The sequence below is a fragment of the Doryrhamphus excisus genome, chromosome 17 (assembly GCF_030265055.1).
Source record: "Doryrhamphus excisus isolate RoL2022-K1 chromosome 17, RoL_Dexc_1.0, whole genome shotgun sequence".
In the NCBI taxonomy this organism is placed as follows: domain Eukaryota; kingdom Metazoa; phylum Chordata; class Actinopteri; order Syngnathiformes; family Syngnathidae; genus Doryrhamphus; species Doryrhamphus excisus.
The window spans coordinates 6053757-6072264 of NC_080482.1; positions in this window are offsets into that span (position 1 = coordinate 6053757).

Below are 18508 nucleotides of genomic sequence, written 5' to 3' on the forward strand. Positions count from 1 at the left end.
ATGATCACTGGCATCCTCCACAAGGAAGGGAAGCCACTGAAGGTCATTAATAAAAGAGCTGGTTGTTAGAGTGTCACATTAAAGTATATTAATGGAAAGGGAAAAGGTGGCGACCCGAGGCTGAACCTGTAATGCTTCACAGGGTATGTGCATCGAGGCTGCAGTCAGTGCATCAAAAGCCACTTCACATGTCTTCAACTGTCATATTCCGAGTAAACAGCATGGCTCCAAAATCATACCTGGTATGAAGACATCGAACTTTGATTTAAACTTTTTTTTTCCAGATAAAGTCATTACTTTTTTACACAGGGCCATTCATTCATTTTTTTCTTATCCTCACGAGGGTCAAGGACATGCGGGAGCCTATCCCAGCTGTCTTCAGGCTACAGGTGGGGTATACCCTGGACTGGTGGCCAGCCAATCACAGGGCACATAAAGACAAACAACCATTCACACTCACATTCATACCTATGGACAATTTGGAGTCGCCAATGTGGTATGTGGGCGGAAACATACAAAACTCCACACAGGAATAGAACTCGGGTCTGCTAGATGTGTGGTCTCCGCGCTAACCACTTGACCACCGTGCAGCCGCTTCCGGAATAATAAAAAGTTTCATTTTTAAACTGCATTTTTGTGTTCAGATGTGTTGGCATTGACAATATTTGTTTGATATTTTGTTTGAAAACAGAAAAAAACAGAAAGAGGGGGGGGGGGGGGCACACACACACACACACACAATTTTTGACCCATTTTTGTCCACGAGTTAAGATAAATGCTCACCCCTGAATTTATTCATTCATTCATTGTCTACCCCTTATCCTCACGAGGGTGCTGGAGCCTATCCCAGCTGTCTTCCGGCGAGAGGCAGGGTACACCCTGGACTGGTTGCCAGCCAATCACAGGGCACATATAGACAAACAACCATTCACACTCACATTCATACCTATGGACAATTTGGAGTCGCTAATTAACCTAGCATGTTTTTGGAATGTGGGAGGAAACCGGAGTACCCGGAGAAAACCCACGCATGCACGGGGAGAGAACATGCAAACTCCACACAGAGATGGCAGAGGGTGGAATTGAACTCGGGTCTCCTAGCTGTGAGGCCTGCGTGCTAACCACTTGTACACCGTGCAGCCCACTCCTAAATTACATCCCTTAAAAAGTTCCCACTCTGGTGGAAACAGTGACTTGAGTGATTGTTTGCGACCTGATGTGCAAATCCCCACATTAACAATTTCAAAGCACAACGTAGAAACTCTATCATGAAACAAAAAAAGGTCTTCACGTCAATTCTTTCTCTCTCTGGGTGGCAGATTTTCCTGAAAAAGGTGCATAGATTTGGATAGAAGTACCGCCTCAGGTTGTGTTCTTATGTATGGATCCACCTCCGCTTCTTCTTCTTCTGCTACACAGTCTCAAAGGAGAGGTCAGGGTCGTCCTCCTTGTGTTCGCCTACAACCTTATGAAAGTGTCAACCCATCAAAGAGCAGATTAACTACTCCATAATGTGTGTGTGTGTTTGTGTGTTTATGTGTGTGTGTGTGTTCTCTCCCTCCCTGGCCTTGCCTCCCAGTCATGAATACACATCAGTATCGGAGCTTGTTCGAAGAGGTCAGCAGTTCAAAGCAATAATCATGTTTCTGGGTTTGAACTCTCCCCAGCACTGTTTGACATTGGTTGCGTTGCTACTTGTGGAGGAAGCAGGGCCGCCACGATCACCCCCATACTCTTCTCACCCTTCAATCTTTGGAGCATGCCCTCAGGGCGTCTTTACAGGCCGGTAGTCTGCTGACATGCCCTTTCTTTCCGGCTTCATGTCAGGCATTCTCATGCTGTTTAGACCAACAAAGCCAAATCTGTTTGCTCCCATGTGGAAGAGTTCTAGCTTTAATGTTATTACTGTTGCTTTTGTTCTGCGGTACATAAATCAGTCTATGTGCAGCAATAACTTCAGAGATAAACTTTTCAGAACTAAATCGCCTTGTAGAAACACATCTGGGGAGAAACTATTCTCATTAGCACCTGGTAGAGAAAATGAAGACAAATTATGTAACATTTGGCTCTTGTGATGAGGCATTAAGAAGACGTGTGAAAACTTTCATTTTTTTATGCTTATACAATAGAAATATGGCTATAGCTTTTTAACGTACATTTCAGTATATGGAATCAAACTATGGAATGGATGAGCCAATTCAAGCAACAATACAAGCAGTTGATGTTTGCTAAATACAAGGATGAAGAGTCTTGAACCAGTCATGATGTGCTATACATATCACTATATTGACACTTACTATGGTACCCATTATGTCATTGGATGGTCATATCACCTCGTATTTTGGTACGAGGTACATTATTAAAAAAAAAAAAAATTGGCAGATGCATGAACAAGTTGAGAGTTGCCTCCAAAGTCACATAAAAACAGATTGAACCAGGAAGGATTCACTTCACATGTGTCTAAACTGAAATAGTGTGTACTGTATACCGAATTTTTCAGACTTTTAAATTACAGGAGGAGATGAACCTAAAGGAAGGGGGGCAATGTTTACACCAACAAGGAAAAAAACTAAAGCTACAGAAGGTTACTAGGTTAATAGGTTACTTTTTAAAACATATGTATATACAGTAACATTACAGTAACATTACTAAGACCTAGTGACCAGTGTAGAACACTATGAATGGAATTGGAATTAGTTTAAAATGTCAAATTTGCTTTACTATGCATATTTTTATAAATACATTTTAGAGTCAAGCTGCTTAATTTGATGCTGCATGGTGGACGAGTGATTTGTAGCCCACACTTTGTACTTCGGTATGAGGTACATTATTAAAAAAAACAAAAAACAAAAAAAAAGAAACTTAAAATGTATTATGGAAAGCAGGAAATGAACAAATGTAATACTACGGGATTGGAGTATTTTACTGATTGTAAAAGTAAACTAATATGGAAAGCAGGAAGTGAACAAATGAAACAGTTAGTGATTGTAAAAGTAAATTGTATTATGGAAAGTAGGAAGTGAACAAATGTAATACTACGGGATTGGAGTATTTTACTGATTGTAAAAGTAAACTAATATGGAAAGCAGGAAGTGAACAAATGAAACAGTTAGTGATTGTAAAAGTAAATTGTATTATGGAAAGTAGGAAGTGAACAAATGTAATACTACGGGATTGGAGTATTTTACTGATTGTAAAAGTAAACCGTAATATGGAAAGCAGAAAGTGAACAAATGAAACAGTTACTGATTGTAAAAGTAAATTGTATTATGGAAAGCAGGAAGTGAACAAATGTAATACTCCGGGATTGGAGCATTTTACTGATTGTAAAAGTAAACTGTAATATGGAAAGCAGGAAGTGAACAAATGAAACAGTTACTGATTGTAAAAGTAAATTGTATTATGGAAAGCAGGAAGTGAACAAATGTAATACTACGGGATTGGAGTATTTTACTGATTGTAAAAGTAAACTGCAATATGGAAAGCAGGAAGTGAACAAATGAAACAGTTACTGATTGTAAAAGTAAATTGTATTATGGAAAGCAGGAAGTGAACAAATGTAATACTACGGGATTGGAGTATTTTACTGATTGTAAAAGTAAACTGTAATATGGAAAGCAGGAAGTGAACAAATGTAACAGTTACTGATTGTAAAAGTACCAGATGTAGGGGTAGGATTTAATAAGCTTTGCTTCTTCCTACTCCTTTTGGACATGTGGAACTGTGAACTGATTATGGGATGCACTCAATTGTAATCTGATGCATGTTCAAATGAAATAAAACCATTACCATTACCAAATATTCTATGAGAACACTGGAATATATATATATTGTATCGTGCAGAGTGGCGGAGCACCGCCAGATTGTTCCCGAGACCCGCGATTAATCTTCCCCTTGGCCTCTTGTCCTTGGCTGTGGTGGAAACTTGGGATTAAAACATGACTGCTCCTCCTCTCTCTACGGCGATGAGAAGGAAGAGTGGATAAGTGGCGCCTTAGGCATCCCCCATTTAGCCGCATTTTCCTTCCACTGTTCCAAATCCTTCTTGCTCTCCTCAGCAGCTTTTGGCCAGATAAGAACAAAACGAATAACGGCAATGCTAATGAAGCTAATAAAGAGTCTGCATATGGGTTCTACGTGGACAAGAATTAAGTGGCAATTTCCTTTTTAAATGGTTTTGTTTGTGTTTCTTCTGTTTATCGTTTTTGTTGTGGCTTTGATTAGGAAAAAGTAGAATGTGGTGATGACTTCTCCGAGCTGTCGGGATTCCTCAGGTGTGTTTACTGTGAACTAGTCCTCGTTATCTTGACAAGGCAGTCAGTTGCAAATAAGTCACGTTATCTGTGCAGTGCAGTCATGAAGGAAGGTGGCATTGGATAATCAGTTTCCACTTGCACAGGTCGAACCGTTTTATCTTCTTTGTGCTTCTCAAAGTCTTATAAAAAAAAATAACCTCCACCGGACATTAAGTCCCGCCTCCTTTCACATACAAAGCACCGTGTGTACAAGGTACTATTGTGTTGTTGAAGGACACGCAATATTATGTTGTATTCACTGGATTGAAACCAAACAATTGCAGAATGTGGGTGGAAGTCAAAAGGCATAAAAGAACCAGATGATGTATAAATGTGTAAAATGTAATTATTTGACAGTTACTGAGAGTAAAGAAGCTACAATTCAAAAGTATTCAAGTCAGATGACGGACGGTAATAATTGGATGTTAGATTGAAATGATATTAACGCTGATGTAACACTTAACAAAAAAGGTTGTTGACGTTGATCAACACATAAATTGAGAGCTCTGTCTTCTGGCTTCACTACGACCAGTCTGGTACTACTGGTATTACATTCGTTACGCCAGGGGTCTCAAACACGCGGCCCGCGGGCCAAATGAGGCCCACAGGACACTAATTTGAGGCCCCCGCCTTGATATGAAAGTTTAATGTTCGTGCGGCCTGCGCAAGTTTGATATGGATGCTGTATGGTATCATGTACCCAGAAAAAATTATTACGTTTGATTAATGTTCATGTTAAAGGTTAAATAACTGTTAATAGTTATCCTCCCTATCCGTGTGGAAGTGGTAAGTTTAAAGGAAATAACTTGAAGGCTACCGTTTAGGTCGCTTGCTCACTAGTTTGCGAGTTAGCATGTGAACATGCTGATATAAGTGAACAGATAACTTGTGATATAGATATAGGCTTCTTTGTTAGTTTGTCCGTAATCAGTGTGTATTTAGACGTCTGTTCACCACTTCATTTATTACGGTGGGGGAGTAACAACGAATCAAGAGGGGCGTTTAATGTCAGCTGAGCTACATGTAAAATTCATTTTCATACTACAAAAAATGTTATTGGGCCGCACGGCGGTCGAGTGGTTAGCGCTCAGACCTCACAGCTAGGAGACCCGAGTTCAAGTCCACCCTCTGAGTTTGCATGTTTTCCCCGTGCATGCGTGGGTTTTCTCCGGGTACTCTGGTTTCCTCCCACATTCCAAAAACATGCTAGGTTAATTGGCGACTTCAAATTGTCCATAGGTATGAATGTTAGTGTGAATGGTTGTTTGTCTATATGTGTCCTGTGATTGGCTGGCCACCAGTCCAGGGTGTACCCCGCCTCTCACCTGAAGACAGCTACCATTGTGAGGATAAGCGGTACAAAATGAATGAAAAAATGTTATTAGTTAAAGTTGATACAAGGTAAAGTAGATTCCCTTCCTTTTAATGAACAAAATTCCTTATAGACAGCAACCATTAATTGCAAGGAATCGGTTACTAAGATGTAATAATGATTGTTAGACAAGAAAAAAAAAAGCACGGCTTACTGGAGTGTCTGATGTGCTTGTTAACAAGCAAATTCAGGGATCAGAAAAAACCCCACAAAATTGGCTGTCCGAAGCAGGAAGAGATGAAAAGGTTGAGCATGAAGGATCTCTTGTCCTTGACGGAAACAATGACACGATCAGAGGAAGCAATATTGGTCTGGTTAACCGTTTGAAGAAAGAAAACATGCTTCTCCTTCAGCTTGTCCTGCTTTGGAGAAGTGTATGAAATGAATGAAGTAGCCAAAAAAAAAAATGACATGACACAACAATGTTCATTTTTACATTCTGAGAAGGCAATTAGTTGGACTTTTGGAAAGAGGTTGGAAAATGTAATCTTGAGTCACGACTCCTAAACTTCCCCAGCACTTTCCCATTTCATTGGTCCTCTGTTCGCATTTATCTTCTATTTTGTCTTCCCGTGCTCAGCATTCCTTTTTTTTTTTTTGTCCATGGTCATTGCTTGCTGGGAAAACCATCTGCTGTTTCGTGGCAATTAGTCTTTGTAGACTAATACTGCCTTTTGTCTCACGCCCCTGACTGCCATTACAGTAAATCCTTGCTTTACGCTGGGGTCCGGTTCCAGGCCCCCCCAGCAAATGGCCAAAAAATAAATAAATTATATATATATATATATATATATATATATATATACATTTTTTTTTTCCAAACTCGCATTAGCAATCCAAGTTGAAGTCCTAAGTATGGTAAGGAATTCAGGACAGTAAAAACCTTAAAAATTATAAAATGTCATGGTACTCGCCACTAATTAACGATAATATAAGATGATGAATGAACAGATAGAAATTACTGAAGGTTATGTTAAGGGACAGTTGGGAGGCAGTTTGAGCCACTGCATGCCACTCGGCACCTTATTGGTGACACTAGGCGCCACAGCAAATTGCATTGCCGCAAACTGGTGTGAACTGGCACGGGCCAAGTGGACTCCTAGCATCATTGGCACAACTTGGCGCCCGCCATTACATTCCCGTGGATTCCAATAGGCCAATAGATTCCAATTGTTTGAGACATTTGGTTCTACTTGGTGGACACTTTGCGCTGATAGTTTGATGCTAGTGGCGATACAAAAATTTTAAACATTTTCTTGCGGCCAAACTCAATTTTTGCCACCGTTACGGGCCACCACGGGCCAGTTGGGAGGCAGTTTGAGCCACTGCACGCCACTCGGCACCTTATTGGTGACACTAGGCGCCACAGCAAATTCCATTGGCGCAAACTGGCGCAAACTGGCGCAAACTGGCGCAAACTGGCGCACACTGGCGCCGGCCCAGTGGACTCCTAGCATCATTGTTGCAACTTGGCTCGCGCCATTACATTCCAGTGGATTCCAATAGGTGGATTGTTTGTGACGTTTGGTTCCACTTGTTGGACACTAGTGGCGCAACGAAAATTTTAAACATTTTGAAATTTTCTTGCCGCCAAACTCTATTTTTGCCTCGATGGGCCAGTTGGGAGGCAGTTTGAGCCACCGCACGCCACTCGGCACCTTATTGGTGACACGAGGCGCCACAGCAAATTGCATTGGCGCAAACTGTTGCAAACTGGCACCAACTGGCACCAACTGGCACCGGCCCAGTGGACTCCTAGCATAAACGAGTATACAACACAGAATACCTTATGAGTCATAAGAAAATATGCTTTTTACTAGTACTGTTTAGAATCACGTGACGACTTTGACCATAAAGTTTTTCATTGGCCTTTCACAACTCTCAGAATAGTTTTCTCATAACTTGGAGCAACATCAAATGACTTTTATCTTCACTTGTGGCCCATCTGAAGCTTAAGTCTGTCGATAAGAAACCTCGCCGAGCAATTAATATGAATAGTTTAACCTTTAATTTCAAGCCTCTGAAAGAAATCATTGTAGCTTCATAGTCCGGGTCATCGATAAAGACTCAACTCACAGGCCATTTCAGAAAGGTTAACAAGAGTAACCCTCTTTGGACGACTCCCTCGTTGAAATCATGAGCCGACCTGATCCTCCTCCATCTTGGAGATTCGATTAATGCCCTCTTGCTTTTGATATGTATTTGTATTTTTATTATAGATGTGCCTGTTCCGAGCCTGCCATATTGCATACAAATTGATCAGCGTGGTTAGATTCTGGGTAGGCAGTGTATGTGGGAATGATATCTATTCACTTTAATGAGGTTACATGGGACTAAACAGAATGATTGGCAGTCAGGGAGGTTTCTCTTCAGTTTGGCATTGATCGCTCATCCCCACCTGTGCTCTCCTGACTGTGATCCCATGACTCAATGAAGCTTTTTCAACAAACAGCCCCAGGATCTAACATAATTTTATATATTTTCATTGCTGTAAACCTGAATACATTTCCAGAACTTAAAAATCATAAAAATTGTGTTAATTTTTTGAGGCTGGAAAAACTTTTTCCAAAAGCTTTCATTATATTCAACTTATATTTCTTGATTACAGTTTGTCTTCATTGTGTCAACTGGAATATTTTTAATTAAGACCTTAATTTGATGTGTCTTACGTTTTCAGTTGTATCAACTATCAATCTAATAGAGCTTAGATTTAGTAGATTTAAAGTTTCCAGTTAGCTAACAATATTTATTATTTTCCGTTGCCTTTATCGTAAGTGCACTGACGTCCGCAATGTTGACTTTGTTACTCAAAGCGAATGACACATTTTTTTAAAAAGTGGCATAAATATATTCTGCTTAACAGCATTTTTTTGCCCTCTCATTTAACTCTCATAAATAAATATAACTAAAATAAAAAATATATTTAACTAAATAAATATAAAAATAGCAAACATTTATTAAAATGTAAAGTGTAAAAATAATAATATTAAGACATAATTTATGCAAAGGACATTCAGTTTCAGACATTTAATTTTAATTTTAATTTTAATTTTAATTTTAATTTTAATTTTAATTTTAATTTTAATTTTAATTTTAATTTTAATTTTAATTTTAATTTTAATTTTAATTTTAATTTTAATTTTAATTTTAATTTTTTTTAGTCAAGGCTACATATTAAAAATTATTCAGCAATGGGTGCATTAATCATGAACTAATAGTTTCGCAAACACAAGTGAAGAAAACATGCATTTCTATAGTGGAGTTCAGGATGTGGATCAGAACCAGACTGTTTTAGAACTACAAACGTTCAGTGTAATACATTAAATTGTACTTTGAATCATCTCGTTCAGTTCACTTTAAAAGGCATTTATCTGCATTTTCCGATCACATGTTTTTTTACGAAAATCAGCCAATACCTATCAGAGTCTACCTAGTATCATCACATTATTCTCTGGAGCGACAGTTTAACAAACAAGTAGAGTCCTGGATTCAACCTTTGTGGGAGGGCAACTGCAACATCTGCAACAAATGAATGCTAAAGAGACGCTTATTATTATAAACTAATCCATTCTTGCTGCAACAGTTCAATTGTATTGTTTTTTTCTAGACACTTTTAATGAAGGCTTTTTGTTATTGCTGACAAATAAGCTCCCCTGATCACTGCCGCTGCAGCACCAGCACATACACATATACACCAGCATCGTAAAATTGCATTCTTTCATCTAAGGAACATCGCCCTTTCCTTTCCCTCTGTGATGCTGAAAAGCTGCTACATGCCTTTGTCTCCTCCTCTCCGGGATCCCTGGCAAAAGCGTTCAAAAGCTCCAACACAGTCAAAACAATGATGTGAGGATACTGATGATGAGGGCGTAGAAATATGAGGACATTGCAGGAATCCTCCATATACTCCATTGACTCCCCTTCCGCCTCTGTATTGATTACAAACTTTTTATTCATTTCACAAGACACCTCCGCTCCACAAATACTTAGAGTCTCCCAGGACCAAGATCCATACAATGGCCCATTGGGCCTTCTCTGCAGGCTCTCTACGGCTATGGAATGGACTGCCTGAGAAATTTAACAACACTGTAACAAACGTTGAACACCTTAACATTTCGTAAAACAAATTAATATGCAAGAAAATAAATTAACAAAAGGAAAAAAAATATTTGTTTTCTTAGCAAAAACAAATTAGCATTCCAGGAAGCACATTTACCAAACTGAAAACAAATTAGCATTTCAGGAAACACTTTAACGAGAGAAAACAATATTCTAATTGCATGGCTTCACAGCTTAAAAATAAAAAAATATATAAAAATATATTAATTCATAAATCATGCTGTTTCGTGGTTGTAAACAGTATATTAGTGGTTTAAAAATATAAATATTGAAGCAATTTTTTCCCCCTAAATTAAGCATTTTAATTATAAAATTGACTAAAATACAAATATAACTTCAACTCTGAACTTCCGATGTCACTCATCCTCTGTCCCCCACTTCGCTCCCCTGGGGAACACATTTAAAGTAACACAGGTCCTTATTTAGTATGTCTTAAAGGTCTTGTTTCCTCTTATATTGTCTACTAGATTGAGCAATAGGAGTGTAAAGGTGACTATAGGGTTGTTATTTCCTGTTTATAAATGTATAATAATATTAAAAAATATATATTTAGAGGTCATGAACAGGTTTTTTATACTGTAATTACAAAAGCATTAAATTTATAAATAAGGAAACTTACTTTTTGGAAATTCATTTACACGGTCAGCTCTAGATAAATCAATGATAATAAACAAGGGATTACTGTATACCACAGCCCAGATTACCAGGAATGGAGGCCAATAATGTTGTTGAAATTATTAATCTTATGGATAGATGTCACTGATGAAATTAACAATATCTAATATGTCTACCTGCATCTTTACGCTAAATGACTAAATGCTGTTATTCCATTGGGGTGTCACATAGGAACATAAATTTGTTGGAAACGCAGTCACAACATCATATATTATTATAATCTGTCTGTGCTGTGCTGTAAAATTACACATTACACATTTTTATTGGAGTGTTTTCTTTATAATGATGGATATACATAATCAAATAATTTGGATATAAACACTTTTTAACAATTTATGGGCTCAATATCATAATTTGGTAACATACAGGCTAAATAAACAGTCTTATATTGTTACCCAAACTCTCTATTTACTGTATTTATCTGCATGGATTTTTTATTTTTTTTTTTTTTGCTGAGCATTCAACTTAAGCGGTGCAAAGAAAAATGATTAATTCTGTAGAGGGGAGAAAAATAAATTTTAAATGAATTAAATGACAAGACAATTTTCCACCCCGCTGGTTTAGTATTGCGGCTGGAGGGGGAGGCAGATGGCAAAGCGTGGCGAACTGAGGAGAGGTTTCCATCATCAAAAAAATGTGTGCTGTGGCCTCTAGTCACACTTGTTCACATGTATATAAGAAATAAGAAATTTTAATTCATAAAGCAACGTCTTAATTACCATTTTTGGGACATTTCCAAAATAGTCTTTCTTTATCATTCAGCCTGTGGACAATTTTTTATTCAAAAAAAAAAAAAGCCTTATCTTCGTCTGGTGCCTGTTGTTCCTTACATATGTGTGTCTCTGTCTTGTCAGCATTTGTTTTTCTCCGTGAGGTTTGAAATATACGACTCTGAAGTTGCAAAAATCATCATTTCAAACAGTCGCCCTGTGTGTCATGCATGTTGTTCATCAGAGGTTCATGGCTATCAAAGTTACATTTTTGGCGCGTTGGGTGCATGTAATTCCGGACGAAGAGGTCATACGGGCATGCACCTCCTGGACTAGGATAGAGAGGTCCTCCAAAGCCTGGTCATCGTGGCGACTAAGCATCTGGTCCTGGGTCTTGAGAGTGAACTGAAGCTGGTCCTGCTCTGCGGGATCCATGGATCTGGTGGGATTATTCTGTCACGATTACCGTATTTTCGGGACTATAAATCACTCCAGAGTATAAGTCACACAAGGCCAAAAACGCATAATTAGGTAGAAAATAAAATAAAATAAATATTATAAAATAAAATATAAATATATATTATAATAATACAAATATATATTATAATAATATAAATATATATTATAAATATTATAAATAATATAAAATAATTTTTTAAAGAAAAAAAATATATATAAAACATTTCTAGAGTTTAATTATAAAATAAGAAAATAAAATAAATATTATAAAATAAAATATAAATATATATTATAATAATATAAATATATATTATAAATATTATAAATAATATAAAATGAAATTTTAAAAGAAAATATATATCTGTATAAAACATTTCCAGAGTTTAATTATAAAATATATTTTTTTAAAAATTATAAAATATTATAAAATATGAGCAATATTGAATTTGATCTTTTCCTGTTTAAATTCATCCCAGCTGCGTTCTTTCAGCACATGCTCAGATATGACGTAACACGCATTTCGAGACGTTCTTCAGTTTTAAAAATGGAGGCGAATAATCGGCACTGGACTGCTGCGGAAAGTTTATTTTTGATCCAAACTAAAACGAAAAACTCGCAAACCCGGGGAAGTCGATATCATGTGATGTTGATGTTTACGCTGTACTGCGCATGCCCCATTGACTATTCCGTTTGATTATAGCGGCACATGTAGACAAGAGATTGGAATATTCCTTTCCATGTATACCATTGTTTTCGGAAAAGTCATTCGGAAATAGGAAAAACTCCTCATGTAAACGTGGCTATTGTCTGCTGAAGTTGAATGAACCAGGCTTTGGTTCCACCTCCAATATGTTGGACAAAAAGATGTATTTTTAAAGCACCTTTAAAAACCTGCCGCCTGTCGTCTTCTAGGAATAGTCGTAATGAGGAGTTTATGAGTTCACCCTCATGTTGGATCTCCGTAATAAGAGCTTCTCTATTGCAGCCCAACGCGACCGGGGGATCAACAATAATGTGCAACTTTGATCAAGATGCCGTGAACCCTAATTGGAGCCGGTTCAAGTCTCTACAGGATTTCACGTCGCAGTTGTGAAACTCATTACCTCGAGAGATATTATTCCCGTATGTGACCGTGTAAGATAAGTAAAGCACTGCAAAATGGCTGAGGCGAAGCAAAGCAAACAATTGTACCTGCCAATTACTCAAATCTAACATCCTGTTCCGCTTACCCCTCATCCTCTTCAACTTAACTCAAAAGCCATGGCCTGTAGAACAGACAGAAATTGGTCCCTTGGAGGCCCCCATGGCCTTGTTGTTGAGGCTAGCATAGGAGAACGCATATTTTCTCACAGGCTGGAAATCCTCAAAACAAACTACGAGATTTATTTGTGTTCTAAAAGATGTTATCAAGTTTGTCCAAGCTTTTGTCTTCCACATCGGATATCTATCTTCTTTTTCAAGTGTGGGGGATTTAAGTTCTTTCCAGTATTACCAACTAATAGCATGACAAAACAACAACATTCAGGATTGGGCTAGCATTTGTTTTAATGTATTTTTTTCATTAATTCATTCATTTTCTACCGCTTATCCTCACAAGGGTTGCGGGGGTGCTGGAGTTTATCCCAGCTGTCTTTGGGCGAGAGGCAGTGTACACCCTGGACTGGTCGCCAGCCAATCACAGGGCACATATAGACAAACAACCATTCACACTCACATTCATACCTATGGACAATTTGGAGTCGCTAATTAACCTAGCATGTTTTTGGAATGTGGGAGGAAACCGGAGTACCCGGAGAAAACCCACGCATGCACGGTGAGAACATGCAAACTCCACACAGGGATGGCCGAGGGTGGAATTGAACCCTGGTCTCCTAGCTGTGAGGTCTGCGTGCTAACCACCGTGCAGCCCATGTATTTTTTTTTTATGTCAGATAAATTATTTTTACTTATGTAAATTATAATTGACATGCTTTTGTGAAATAACAGTTCTGAAATAAATCTGCTACATTTAGGAACACTGTATCCGTGACCTGATGGAAGCAACCTGAACGCATCATGCACGGGATGACTGGAATCATCAAGGACTGATGAGCCTCCGGGCTGCACGGCGGTCGAGTGTTTAGTGCACAGGCCTCACAGTTTGGCCATCTCTGTGTGGAGTTTGCATGTTCTCCCCGTGCATGCGTGGGTTTTCTCCGGGTACTCCGGTTTCCTTCCACATTCCAAAAACATGCTAGGTTAATTGGCGACTCCAAATTGTCCATAGGTATGAATGTGAGTGTAAATGGTTGTTTGTCTATATGTGCCCTGTGATTGGCTGGCCACCAGTCCAGGGTGTACCCCGCCTCTTGCCCAAAGACAGCTGGGATAGGCTCCAGCACCCCCCACGACCCTCTTGAGGATAAGCGATAGAAAATAATGTGTCTAGGCATGTGAGTCTGACCTTCATTCGCTCTGTCTCCCACAAGAGGAGATCAGTAGCTAATGTTGCTAACACAATATGGCTGTATGTGCCCTGTGATTGGCTGGCGACCAGTCCAGGGTGTACCCCGCCTCTCGCCCAAAGACAGCTAGGATAGGCTCCAGCATACCTGCGATGTTAATGATGGATGGATTTACAACAGTGATCAATCAGGCCCAAGTCCCAAAGATCGACTGGTCCATATGTTGCTGAGACTGGTTAGAAGTCGGTAGTTTTATGGTACCTTTCCGTTCTGGGGGTCCTTCATGATGAGAACTGTTGGACCTTGGTTTAGTAACTATGGGCAGAGGTTGTGAAAACTGCAACTGAGTCTCCGACAAAGGACCATATTGAAGACATGTGGTACCAAAGTGATTTAAACAAAGTAATAAGTGGATTTTTTTATTAATGTTTATTTGTCAACTAAGTTCAATACATAATGCACTTAGTAAAAGGTGTTTTCACTGTTGTTTACGTACGTTTACTACCATGAAGAGGACTTAATTAGGCTTAAATGTCCTTGGAGCAATTACATGCACACATACTATACATAATGTGTTCATTTCTCGTACCTACGTCACCTTCACGCTTACCCTCACCCAACGTTCCCCATGCCATTTTCTCTCCTTCACACTTCACCAACCCTGACCCTTGTTTACCCTTCCTCTACTCTCCACTCCTCTTCTACCAGGAGCTAACCTCCTGGGAAGGTCTTGCGCACATCAAAGCTGTCCATCAAGAGTCATTTTTGGTACAATCAGCAAACATAGGATAATTGGGTGTCGTCTGAGGTTTCCCTCCAGCCCAGAGTGTCTTTCTGACAGGAAAAGAGCGTAACTAAAAGGAGAGGAGAATGACAGTCTCTTAGCCCGAAGCAGAAGCAAACTGAAGCAAGGGCAAAGAAAGCCAGAAATAGTGAGTGATGACATGCATATCAATGCTGCCCCTGCAAGGTAAACAACGACTCTTAATTATGGGGCTAAGTTTTAATTAAAATGACGGTAGTATAATTATTGCTCCTGACAGGGATGATTGAGCCACGGAGTCCGTGTTCTGATTAGGTGGCTCTGGTTGCTTCCGTTCCTATTGGGAGGCAATAACGACATGACGCCTTTTTGCCAGAGGATGGTTTGTATGGGAAAGGAGTCTTCAAAGTCTTTGCTAGTTATTTTTTTTCCTTGCATTCATCAATACTTTAGGAATAATTAAACATAGCAATGAGTATGACTTAGGTCAAAACGCTGACACAGATCTTAAAAGGTGCAGATTTTTTTTTTTTTTCAAAGGACCATTTATTACAGAAATACATAGAAATGTCACACTGTAAAAAAAAAAAAAATCCGTAGTTTTTACAGAAAAAAATAGCAACTGTGGTTGCCGGAATTATCCTGTAAAAAATACAGTAGAAATGTAAACAGTCTTACAAGCTAAACTTTAAATTTTCCAGTTTAAAACTGTTACAATTTACAGAAAGAATACACTTGAATTTTGTCAAACTTGCTAAATGTTTTTGTTAAATCAATAACAATTTTGTTATTTCACGTTTTATTCATGTGATATTTGCATAAAATTGTTGTTAATTTGACATCAAACACTATTAAGCAAAAAACATTGTTTAGCTGTAATAAAAACTAAAAATACTGATATGATATAAATATATATTACTGATATATTTTGCAAATTAAACTCAAATATGTATTAAAATGTACTAAATTATGCAGTATTTACAAACTTACTTTACCGCCATATAAACAGCTTTCTATTTTAATGCATATATTACATTCTAAACATTTTTAACATCATATGCTCAAATCATATTAAATTGATATTGAATATCTGAAATATAGAACCAGAATATAACCATTGTATGCAGTGAAAAGCAAAGTTACACCTCTTGAGTCATATTGCTAAAAGATTAGTGCCAGAAAACACAAAAACAGAGTCTCTCCAGAAATGTATTAATTTTATTAATTCATTAATTTTCTACAGCTTATCCTTACGAGGGTCACGGGGGGTGCTGGAGTCTATCCCAGCTGTCTTCGGGCGAGAGTACACGCTGGACTGGTCGCAAGCCAATCACAGGGCACATATAGACAAACAACCATTCACACTCACATTCATACCTATGGACAATTTGGAGTCACTAATTAGCCTAGCATGTTTTTTTTCATGTGGAGGAAACCGGAGAAAACCCACGCATGCACACTCCATACAGAGATGTCCGAGGCTGGAATTGAAATCGGGTCTCCTAGCTGTGAGGCCTGCACGCTAACCATTCGACCGCCGTGCAGCCATCGTCAAAAACAATCCATCAGTGACCAAAACTTTCTGCCCCACTCCACTCAACTTATTTTCTCCCACGCACTGGCAATGCCATCATTTTACAATACTCCCCCCCCCCCCCCCCCAAAAAAAAATACTATGACACGGGTGTCTTTCCACAAGTAATGGATTAGCCTCTGTTTTGACTGTGGAACTTGTGATAAGCTTGACTTGGCTTGGTTACCTCTTCCTCTTCTTCTCCAACCCCACACTCCTTATCCTTTCCACTCTGTAGGCTGAGGTTATCTGCTGCAAGGCTGAGGGAGCTGTCACTGATAACTTATTTAATGCAGATATGCTCCTTGGCTGAGGAGAAGACAGGCTTAGAGAAACTGACAGGAAGACAGTCCCCAGCCACCATTTACCATCTTCTCACCCACAGCCGGCTGCTTCAGTCAAGCACGACCGGAAGGCTGCATGTATAGCTGTTCATTTAATAGCTGTTCTATAGTATACAGTATACACTGGACATAAACAATTAAACATCAGTCTTAGTACGCCCCAGTTTTTCGATTTCCAAAATGTTCGCCAAACCACGGTGGTCGAGTAGTTTGCGCGCAGACCTCACAGCTTGGAGACCAGGGTTCAATTCCACTCTCGGCCATCTCTGTGTGGAGTTTGCATGTTCTCCCCGTGCATGCGTGGGTTTTCTCCGGGTACTCCGGTTTCCTCCCACATTCCAAAAACATGCTAGGTTAATTAGCGACTCCAAATTGTCCATAGGTATGAATGTGAGTGTGAATGGTTGTTTGTCTATATGTGCCCTGTGATTGGCTGGCGACCAGTCCAGGGTGTAGACAGCTGGGATAGGCTCCAGCACCCCCGGCAACCCTCGTGAGGAAAAGCGGGAGAAAATTAATGAATTAATGAATTTTATAATGAAGGGCTGCACAGTGGAAAAGTGGTTAGCGTGCAGGCCTCAGAGCTAAGAGACCAGAGTTCGATTCCACTCTCGGCTATCTCTGTGTGGAGTTTGCATGTTCTCCCCGTACATGCGTGGGTTTTCTTCGGGTACTCCGGTTTCCTCCCATATTCCAAAAACATGCTAGGTTAATTAGCGACTCCAAATTGTCCATAGGTATGAATGTGAGTGTGAATGGTTGTTTGTCTATATGTGCCCTGTGATTGGCTGGCGACCAGTCCAGGGTGTAGACAGCTGGGATAGGCTCCAGCACCCCCGGCAACCCTCGTGAGGAAAAGCGGTAGAAAATTAATGAATTAATGAATTTTATAATGAAGGGCTGCACGGCGGACGAGTGCTTAGCGCGCAGGCCTCACAGCTAAGAGACCCGAGTTCGATTCCACCCTCGGCCATTTCTGTGTGGAGTTTGCATGTTCTCCCCGTACATGCGTGGGTTTTCTCCGAGTACTCCAGTTTCCTCCCACATTCCAAAAACATGCTAGGTTAATTGACGACTCCAAATTGTCCATAGGTATGAATGTGAGTGTGAATGGTTGTTTGTCTATATGTGCCCTGTGATTGGCTGGCAACCAGTCCAGGGTGTACCCCGCCTGAAGACAGCTGGGATAGGCTCCAGCACCCCCTGCGACCCTCGTGAGGAAAAAGCGGTAGAAAATGAATGAATGAATGAATGTTCGCCAAACCTTTGACTCGTTTTTAAATTGTTTAGAAACATGTCAAGAATGTCAAAAATTATCAAACAAAACATGTTTTGTATGTGTTCTAATTCATCCGTTACTATAATTGTACAAAGTTTGCTGCTATTCATGAAGCCACAGTGTGTTTTAACGCTATAATGACATTAGCACTATCAGGAGTCCTGTGCCGTCTGTATTTTGACTGTGTTTAATTTCTGGGTGGTGGCAATGTGTGATGTGCAGCAAATTATCCCCAGCCCCAGGCCTTCAGGGGGAGATAAGGTTGTAATGCAATATGGTATTCAGTGAATTCAAGAAGGGAAAATCCATTTAATATAATGTAAGCTGCAGCTTCTGTTGTGGTTGCTGTGCATGCACATCACTTCTATGCCAGTGGCAACTTTTCAAATTCATTACACTACATGAAATGATACAGTGAGCAGAAAGTTCCGAAAAGACTATTGAATACAGCTTTTGTATTTTCCAATTTAATGAG